The sequence below is a fragment of the Dermochelys coriacea genome, chromosome 3 (assembly GCF_009764565.3).
Source record: "Dermochelys coriacea isolate rDerCor1 chromosome 3, rDerCor1.pri.v4, whole genome shotgun sequence".
Taxonomy (NCBI): Eukaryota; Metazoa; Chordata; order Testudines; family Dermochelyidae; genus Dermochelys; species Dermochelys coriacea.
In genome coordinates, this window is record NC_050070.1 from 103839149 (window position 1) to 103849217 (window position 10069).

The 10069-nt window shown below is 43.0% G+C and overlaps 1 long non-coding RNA gene across 2 annotated transcripts; it reads right to left on the minus strand.

The window, feature by feature from the left end:
* Window positions 1-1174: 1174 nt before the first annotated feature.
* LOC122459357 lies at window positions 1175-3652 on the minus strand. 2 transcript variants are annotated; one of them, XR_006279984.1, is made up of 2 exons: window positions 3522-3652; window positions 1175-2194 (listed from the first exon to the last, which is right to left on the minus strand). It is a non-coding gene; the product is annotated as an uncharacterized LOC122459357 (long non-coding RNA). The 2 variants fall into 2 exon arrangements; XR_006279983.1 differs by lacking the exon at window positions 3522-3652 and adding an exon at window positions 2305-2551.
* Between the last annotated feature and the right edge of the window lie 6417 nt (window positions 3653-10069).

Here is a 10069-nt window from a genome sequence, read left to right on the forward strand (position 1 = left end):
TGTATAAAATCTGTCTCAATGGATAGTCTCCTTTTCCATAACCTTCACAATATTTGTTTAAATTCTGGTTATGAGGGAATAAGGCTCCAGGGGCCTCAGGGACTGCTCAAAGAATCTTAACTCTCTCTTAGAGGGAGAGCACTTTCCTAAGAGGATCACAATGTCTTGGTGCAATGTTCTGTTGGCAAATTCCCGGGGGGGGGGGGAGTAGAGGGCTACATAATGCTATACCACCTCCCACCTAATCTTTCTAGCATCATGCAGGAGTACTTGAGAAGGAATTCCTTTCCCCACAACAATACACATAGGACAAACTAGAACTGAAATTATATTAAGCACAAATATTCTAAATAGTTAGTGATTGTAAATGGGCTATAGAACACAATAGAGAGGAACACCATTCCCTGGGAACTCAGAGATACTGTGTTTTAGGCTCCAGAGTTTCTCTGTGCTCCCAAACAGGCAAGGAACATAGGAACTGTCAGACTGGATCAGACCCAAGGTTCATCTAGCCCAGTATCCTGTCTCTGACAGTGGCTACAATCAGATGTTTCAGAGGCAGGTGTAAGAATCCCACAGTAGTCAGATGGGGGATAAAACTGTGCCTCACATTAGGTCTCATGCTCATCTCTTAGAGATAGGCTTAAACCCTGAAACATAAGGTTACATATTCCTTCCAACATTTTTATTGTAATTAATTATGATAATTCTTGATATCCACATACATGTCCAATCCCTTATGAATCTTATTAAGTTCTTGGCCTGAGTGATTTCCTGTAGCACTGAGTTCCACAGTCCAATTACACATTGTATGAAAAAAGTATTTCCTTTTGTCAGTTTCGAATTTGCTACCTTTTAATTTCATTGGATGTCCTCTTTTTCTTGTGTTATGAGACAGGGAGAACGGATATTCCTATTCTATCTTCTTTGTACCATTCATTATTTTACATACTTTACTCATCTCCTTTCTAAGGTAAACCATCCCAATCTTTCCAATCTCTCTTCATCTGAGAGTTTTTTTCATACCCTTGGCCATTCTGGTCACCCTTCTCCAAACCCCCTCCAGCTCTGCAATATTCCTTTAGAAATACAGCCATTTTACAAACAGGTTAACCAGTATTGCACACAGTATTCCAGGTCAGACTGCACCATTGATATATAAAAAAGTATTATCAGATTCTCCATATTATTTTCCATCCCATTTCTTTTTCATCCTAACATCTTAGCTTTTTTTTTTTTTTTTTTTTTTTTTGACCACAGCAGCACACTGAGCTGGTTTTATTGAGTTGCTTACAATGAGCCCAGGTCCCTTTCTTGAAGGTAGGGGAGCATGCTAAATCCTTCAGGGATGCACTTCCTGCTGTGGCCAGCTAGCTTCACTGGCAGGTGCTAAGTGTGGGATAAGTGCCAGGGATAGGTCTCCTCACACACTATGTCTCTAATCACACTCTAAGCACGAACAGGAGTCCAGGTGAGCGTTCCTCCCAGAAGGCAAATGAAGCATGTAATTGGAAACATTTGCATGTAGCTCACACCTTCCTGGTTCCGGATCACTAGATGTTCTTTTGCTAACTCAGGCTATACTGACAAGGTCTTGGCATGGGCAGCAAAAGCCAAATAAGAGAATTAAAGAAAAGAGACAGAACACAGTTATATAACACAACTCAAACCAAGCCTCTCCTAAGATAACAGCTGTCTACAGACAAAGTTCAATAGATATTATTTCACACAGCCTTCAGAAAGGATTTTTCCTCTCGATTACTTATCAGCTAGTTCTGAAAGTGAACTTAGTGCTAGTGAAAGGTGCCAAATCAACAGCTGTGGGGACTGAAGTCCTCTCTTCACACAACAGCAAGGGCTAGTCAACTTCTTCACCACACGGCTCAGTTCAGAGGGAGCATTTCATCAGGAGGGAGTTCATTCTTTCTCGGGCTGACAGCTATATGGCCCTCATTACCATAACATCTGACTGACTCACAATCATTAATGGAATTTATCTTTATAGCAGTCCTCTGAGACAGGGAAATGTTATTTTCATTTTATAGACAGCTGACTGAGATGAAGGATACATGAAATTACTTGTTCAATGCCACAGAGGAAGTCCGAGCCAGGAAGTGAATGCCAGTCGTCCAAGTCCCAGTCTGATGCCGTCTCCACAAGAACCATCTTTCTTCTCTTGGATTGTCTGCTGAGACTGGCAAATAATGCAAAGTATGAGAGTGTTTTGGTGTTTAAGTTTTTTTAATGCGGACATCTGTTAGCTAGCAAAGGGCGGAGACCACCATCTTAGTGACTATAACTCACCAGATACTACGGCCTTTCCATCACTGCTGATCAAGGCTGCACTGACTTGGATTGCTGAAAGGCTCCTTATCCCTTTGTCCACTCAGTCCCCCAGCCACTGCTCTTATTTTCTCTTAATTCTTTCCAGGTTTGTTTCCTCCACCAGCCAGTAACACAGCAGAACCCATTTCAGTGAACATAGTTACAATAGTAAAACACTGCCTATAGAGGAGTGGAGGGAAAATCCCCAATTACTCAGTTCACTTCAGTGGCCTGTCAATCCTCTGCTCTGAGCAGCTTTTGTGTTGAAGATGCCAGTGGCCACCTATAAGCCCCCTTTTGCCCACATATACATTGATGCACACTGTCTGCAGTTCAGCTGTAGCCTGGGATCTGATCTACCTGGGGCTGCTCTCAGCCCCATTCTTTGCCCTGCACTTTAGTCACAGGGCAAAGGAGCCAGCCAGTGGCGGATTAATGATTTTGCCACTCCCTAGGCCCTGAAATAATTGTCCCCCCACAGCAGCTCCCCAGGCCCCCTATCCCAGCTCACCTCCGCCTACTCCCCTGAATCACCGGGTCCTGCTTCTCCCCGCTCCCTGCCAGTGCTTGTGCATGAAACAGGTTTGTGAAGGAGGGGGGAAGCAGGGGGAACATGGTGCACTCAGGAGAGGAGGCGAGGCCAGGGCAGGGATTTGGGGAAGGGGACCAATGGGGCAGGGAGGGGGTGGGGAAGGGGTGGAGTTGGGGCGGGGCCAGGGGTGGAGGGCACGAACAGGCACCGGGGGGAGCAGCCTCTGGCTGCTATTATAAATTTGCCGCCCCTGCAAATTTGCGTCCCTAGGCCTAGACCTGGTTGGCCTAGGCGTTAATATGCCACTGGAGCCAGCAACAGTAATGAGGGTTCTCAAGCAAGCACAAGCTGTGTCAATAGGGCACAGATGAAAGTGCAGCAGCAGGTCATGCTGATCTGTGAGGGCATGTCAAATATCTATGAGTGTGAGCAGCACTTTGGCGATTAAAGAGCAGCCCAAGCATTTCAAATAACCATTAGATCTAGGAATGTTTCATGTGTGCCACATGTTCAGAGAACTCAGGACAGCATAGGTTTATCCTCATGCATATCTTTTTTTAATGATACTTCATGTGTATGTGAACATCTCCTGCCTCCCTCAGGAAATACTGCCAGATGCCAGGTTCACAATCCCAACATCACTGATTGCCAGGATTTACATTACCTGCTTCTCTTGATGGCAGGTGTAATCAATGAGGATGATTGTATCAGCCAACCTTCTTTATATGACCATGGTGTGCTATGCCATGCTGCTGGTTATGCCACTAGTTATGCACTTGTCTGTTTGAGTTGCCTGTAAGATACAGTGTTTGATTGCAGTCAAGCTCTGCCTTTTTTTCCCTTTTGCCTCCTGGAGAACAGCGAGGCACTAAACATGTGCAGTTCTTCTGTCTGTCTCTCTCACACACTCACAAACCCACATATTTTGCTTCTTCTTAATTTATGGTTTTTTGGCTATACTGGTGAGCAAGTGGGAAAAAAAGCCTCTTTTCTCTTCATAAACAGCTGCCAGGATCACTCCACATTGCACAGGAATGCATTGGAGTTGGGCCCTGCTAATGTGCCAGCCAGATCTCTACCTGCCTACCCTGCCCCTCAAGGGCAGGGATTCTCCACCTTTTTCTTTCCATGCCTCCCCTTCCCCAACATGCCATAAAAATTCCACAGCCCACCTATGCCACAACAACTGTTTTTCAGTAGGTGAAAAGCCAGAGCTGGGTTAGGGGGTATCAATCAGAGCAATTGCCCAGAGCCCCATGCCATAGGGAGCCCTGCTAAGCCAAGTTGCTCAGGCTTCAGCTTCATTCCCGGGCAGCGGGGCTCAGGATTTGGCTTTCTGCACTGGGCCCCAGTGAGTCTATCACTGGCCTGCTCTTTCATTTATTTTGGTGGACCTCCTGAAACCGGCTCGCAGCCCCTCAGTGCACCCCAGACTCCTGGCTGAGAACCCCTGCTCAAGGGGATGTGGTCTGAGATGGTATTCACTGCTTAGTATGTATGTGTCCATCAGTTCAAATCCTAGATTGAAGATGGTCCAAGCCTTCTCAAAGAAGTAGTAAAGTATCTCCCAGCGTTGTGCTTTGGCTTTCCCCTATGAATCCCCTTTCAGCAGAAGACACACTGGACTGCCACACTAAAGCTAACCTGTCAAGAGCAGAATTTTACCCAAATAAATGATCACTATAAAATACAATCGCCTGGTATTCAGCAGTAATATGGGTAAATTGCTAAGGTAAGGTTACATAAATCATGTCTAAATTTGGCAGCAGTAATCAGGTTTTTCCCTCATGTCTACAATCTGCAACTGTAAAAAGTATTACTAACCAAAGCTTCTTGCAGGATGAGTTCCAACTGGATTTCTGTGTTCTATTTGAAGCTTTTTGCAAGCCTGCCTGTCCCAAGATGCTCTTATTTATTACTGACAGTTCTTCAGAGCCAGCCTTCATTATAAGAGGATGCCTGTGTGATGCTTTTGTGGGTTTTTCACATTATATGTAAGCAGGGCTTTGGAGCTGTCCTCTGGCTCGGCTCCAGCTCCAGGCAAAAACCTGCAGCTCCACTGCTCCAGAGCTGCTCCATGGGCTCCATTCCAAAGCCCTGTATGTAAGCCTTGCATATACTTTCCCTATTGCTCACTCCAGGAGGAGAGAGAGAGGAAATTACTTTCTGCCAGACACCTTACCCCTCTGGCAGATGGGACCAGACAGAAAAATTATAGCCTAATTCTTCCTCCTTTCCATTTCTGGGAGCTTGCGGTCTTGTACTTGCATCAGGCACTAAAGATATTAAAGCTGTCTGCCTGATTGTCTAGAATTAACACAGTATTCAGTATTGAGGCTGTCAGTCTCTTTTTATGCCATGCTCACATTCCAGTTTAACAGGCTTGTAAACTGTATGTTGGATTTTCCTCCCGTCCCTTATAACAGCCTACTACCTCTGCCAGCTAATGGAGTTAGTCAAGTGATCTGTGCTTTGGAGCTAAAGGTCATGGCTTGTAACCCTGCTCATGGGCTATAGTGGACATCATTATTATACCAGCAGTGAAGAGCCTCAGCTCACAATGACTTTTCTAATTTGTGTCTATTTATTTTAGAGTCTGCTCATGAGCAATATACATCTTATTGTTGTGAGTGTCCTAGCGGGGGACAGCCATCATCCAATCCCTGTTTCAGCATAAACCAATAAAATACAAACAATTAATGACATAATTGTCATTCTAAGAAATAGCACACACCAACAATGAACCATCACAATGCGAGTTCATTTTATTTTATGGTCAGATGAGTAGCGATGCATCACACACCATCTCATTAATTGCCAAGGCGATCAGCAAAAACATCCTTTTGAAAAAGAAAGCAAACACCACTTCATTATTTACAGCAAAGTATAATATACATAACTTGATAGAAATTAATTTCTAAACAATTTTCTAATGTCAATGCTATTTTGTTAGTACTGTACTAGTAATAGGGACAAATGTTAATTGTGTCACATGGACTAGTATATCTGTTCTTATGTGTGCAGCATGTTAATAACGATGCACTTATTAAATTTGGCTCTTTTCCACTGATGAAGAATTGTGAATCAGACTTTAAGTGTTCATTGGCTCTGTGAAGCAGTGGGACTTTATCCACTGCTACATCAATTAAAAACTAACAAATTCTTCACGGTCATTTTAGAAGAAGATTACCAGTAGAAGTTTGTGAACAGTGCCAACATAGTGCTCTCTTAAAGTAGGAAAACATAGGACCAAATTCAAATAGTATAACTCCATTGAAATGAGCAGAATTATACAAGGGATGAATTTGGCCTGTATGTGTATGTGTGTCTCAGAGTGGAACAGGAATTTGGTGCGGTCCAGGTGGGGTGGATGGCAGATTGCAATGCCTGATAGGTAGAGGACACAAAGCACCTAGCATTTCTAATGTCACATGCCTACTTATACTTTACTTGCTATCTTATTTACCTGCCCTTTTTAGATTCCATCTTGGACTCAGTGAACACCACAAGACTAACAAGGCTTTACAGATTTGTAGGCCTTGATTTACCGCAGAACAATACAGAGCCTCAGAGGAAAAACTATAGTTGCTACTTCATCATTCTACTTAAGATAAGGCTACTTTATTCAAAATGCAGGGAAATAAGGTCAAGAAAAGCCACAAAATGTTAACAAACAGGAAGGAGAAGGGCAGCACTTGTCATTTAGTGTATTCCATCTGCTGCCACAACCCTAAAGAAAATATGCTTCATGCAAGATTAGCTGGTGCTGTGATGTGGTAGTGATACAGAAAATAAACAGGTAAATTGGCCACTCCTATTCCACAGAACAACTTGATTGAGCCAGTGAGTCCCGTATCTGAATCTGCTGGAAATAGAAGAATGTTTGCAGGAACTGGGTGAGGTGTTTTTTCTGTAAAAAAAGTGTGTGTGTGAACTCGTTTTTCGTACCTGAATTTTGGAACTTAATTCCAATTTACAATTGGGGTTAGTGCAGATGAACCGTGGAGGCAACACACTAGAACCACTAAAACCTAACACTGAACACATTTATGTCATTATTCAGATTTCATAAATACCTGGCAAGGCCCCAGATTGCACAGGGAAACATAACTTGACAATGGAGAAGCCTCAGATTCCAGTACACAACAAAAGAGACAAAGAGAGGTTTGACTTTATATTTGTAAAGGCACTCACCCTCTACGTGTTGCAGAGTTTGCAAAGTGAGTGGCAATGGAGGTTATTAAAAGCTGTGGCTAGCCTGATGGGTGAGATATTAGTTTACCTTCGTACACCATGGTGGGGGATCTGAGCATAATATTAGCCTGGGCATTCCAGTTGTGGAGTGGATATCCTCGCTCCTGGATCAGGTTATGGGGATAAGGAAGGAATGTTTTGCAACATCTCTGGACAAATTCCCCAGTGCCAAATTGCATGTGGAAAAAGCATCAACTTTGGAGAAATCCAATTGCTCTAATTTCCTAGACTTGGGTAAAATGCTATAACTACATAAGATGAGAAACGAATATAGGCAGCAAAAGTAGGCCACAAGGAATGGAAATTGTGGAACCAAAATAATGTTGTTTGTCTGGGAAGCTGAGCCTGGGCCTACAGGTGGGTGCTCAGTGCATCCCCACATGGTGCCCCTTGCCTGTGGTGTTCCCTTTGGTGTTCAGAGCTCTAGGGCTGGGATTTAGTGGCAATAAAGCCATACTTTTTAAAAAATAGTAAGATTATAGAATGGGATGAGAGTGATGAAAACCTCATGGAAAGAAGCAGAAGCTTCCAGGTAGGGGAGACAAGGAGGGAGATATTTAACAACATATAAGGCCAGCACGGCTGAATCCTGATCTAGACTAGCTCATTTTCCCTCACAGCACATAGAAGCTTCTAAAAAGACCAGGAGAGGCGAGAAACTTACATGCACTCTTGTTACCTAGTTTACCATCACAAGACTAGAATGTTCTTTGTGGCTTTATTATGGTGCCGTGTCTCATCACAATATTATGCTTTATGCCTATTCCCACTTGTAAAGCTTTGAGTACATAGTTTCCACACAACAAAAGCAAACTTTGGGAAAAGTTCAGGGCATTCCTTGTATCATACAAATAAGCCTGGCTGTTTGTGGTACAAGCTTTATCCATTTCAATAAACAAAAATATTCAGCATTTGCAAACATGCAGCTTCCAAACTTGAGTAAAAGGCAGCATCCCAGACCCTCTCTTGTGTGGAAGGCTATTATCTGAATGGTTCTTTTTCAAGGAATGATTATGAAAAGTGAGACCAAAGGAGCCAGATAAGATCTGTGCCCCTCTATAAGTGAAAGAGGAAGGTGAACCCCATGTTCAGGACAGAAGGAGGAGCCCCGCTGTCATTTTCTAATGTATTGTTTGTTAAGCACCAACCATGTGCTCAGCATTGTACAGGGTTGTCAAGGTTCCTTCCCCACTCTGAACTCTAGGGTACAGATGTGGGGACATACATGAAAGACCCCCTAAGCTTATTCTTACCAGCTCAGGTTAAAAACTTCCCCAAGGTACAAACTTTGCCTTGTCCTTGAACCCTATGCTGCCACCACCAAGCGTGTTAAACAAAGAACAGGGAAAGAGCCCACCTGGAGAAGTCTTCCCCCCAAAATATCCCCCAAGCCCTACACCCCCTTTCCTGGGAAAGGCTTGATAAAAATCCTCACCAATTTGCATAGGTGAACACAGACCCAAACCCTTGGATCTTAAGAACAATGAAAAAGCAATTAGGTTCTTAAAAGAAGAATTTTAATTAAAGAAAAAGTAAAAGAATCACCTCTGTAAAATCAGGATGGTAAATACCTTACAGGGTAATCAGATTCAAAACATAGAGAATCCCTCTAGGCAAAACCTTAAGTTACAAAAAGACACAAAAACAGGAATATACATTCCATTCTGCACAGCTATTTTACCAGCCATTAAACAAAAGAAAATCTAATGCATTTCTAGCTAGATTGCTTACTAACTTTTTACAGGAGTTCTGAAGAATATTCCTGAACTGGTCCCGGTAAAAGCATCACTCAGACAATGGCAGATCCTTTGTTCCCCTCTCCCCCCCTCCAGCTTTGAAAGTATCTTGTCTCCTCATTGGTCATTTTGGTCAGGTGCCAGTGAGGTTATTTTAGCTTCTTAACCCTTTACAGGTGAAAGGGTTTTGCCTCTGGCCAGGAGGGATTTTATAGTTCTATATACAGAAAGGTGGTTACCCTTCCCTTTATATGTATGACAAGGGTAAACAGTGAGTCACTGTCAGGCTAACAGAATCTCTTACAGAGCTGGAGGAGGCTTCTGTTGTCTAATTTCGGCCGGCACCAGTTACAAACAGTGCCAGCCAGCATTGTTCATGTATGGTCACTATCTATCAAAGCCAAGGGTCTATAATCCTCATGCTTAATGCCAGCGATGTGACAATAGGTCCCAACAGAGAAAATATTGCATCAAAGAGAAACATGTTAATAATGATAGAGGCCTTTGAAAAGCGACAGCATGGAAGTGTTCACTTAGCACCCACCAAGTTCACGTCTCTTACAGCCACCACTAGATCACACCAACATCTTCTCCCTTCTTGCACCAACTGTCTCTCTGGCACAATTACTATTGTTATTATTTCTTAAGAACATAAGAATGGCCATTCTGGGTCAGACCAAAAGTCCATTTAGCTCAGTATCCTGTCTTCCAACAGTGGCCAATGCCAGGTGCTCCAGAGAAAATGAACAGAACAGGTAATCATCAAGTGATCCATCCCATCACCTATTTCCAGCTTCTGGCAAACAGACGCTAGGGACACCATCCCTGTCCATCTTGGCTAATAGCCCTTGATGGACCTATCCTCCATGAACTTATCTAGTTCTTTTTTGAACCCTGTTATAGTCTTAGCCTTCACAACATCCTCTGGTAAAGAGTTCCACACAGGTTGACTGTGCATTGTGTGAAAAAATACTTCCTTTTGTTTGTTTTAAATCTGCTGCCTATTAATTTCATTTGGTGACCCCTAGTTCTTGTGTTATGAGAAGGAGTAAATAATGCTTCCTTATTTACTTTCTCCACACCAGTCATGATTTTATAGACCTTTATAGTATCCCCCCTTAGTCATCTCTTTTCCAAGCTGAAAAGTCTCAGTCTTATTAATCTCTCCTTATATTGCAGATGTTCCATACCCCTAATCATTTTTGTTGCCCTTTTCTGCACC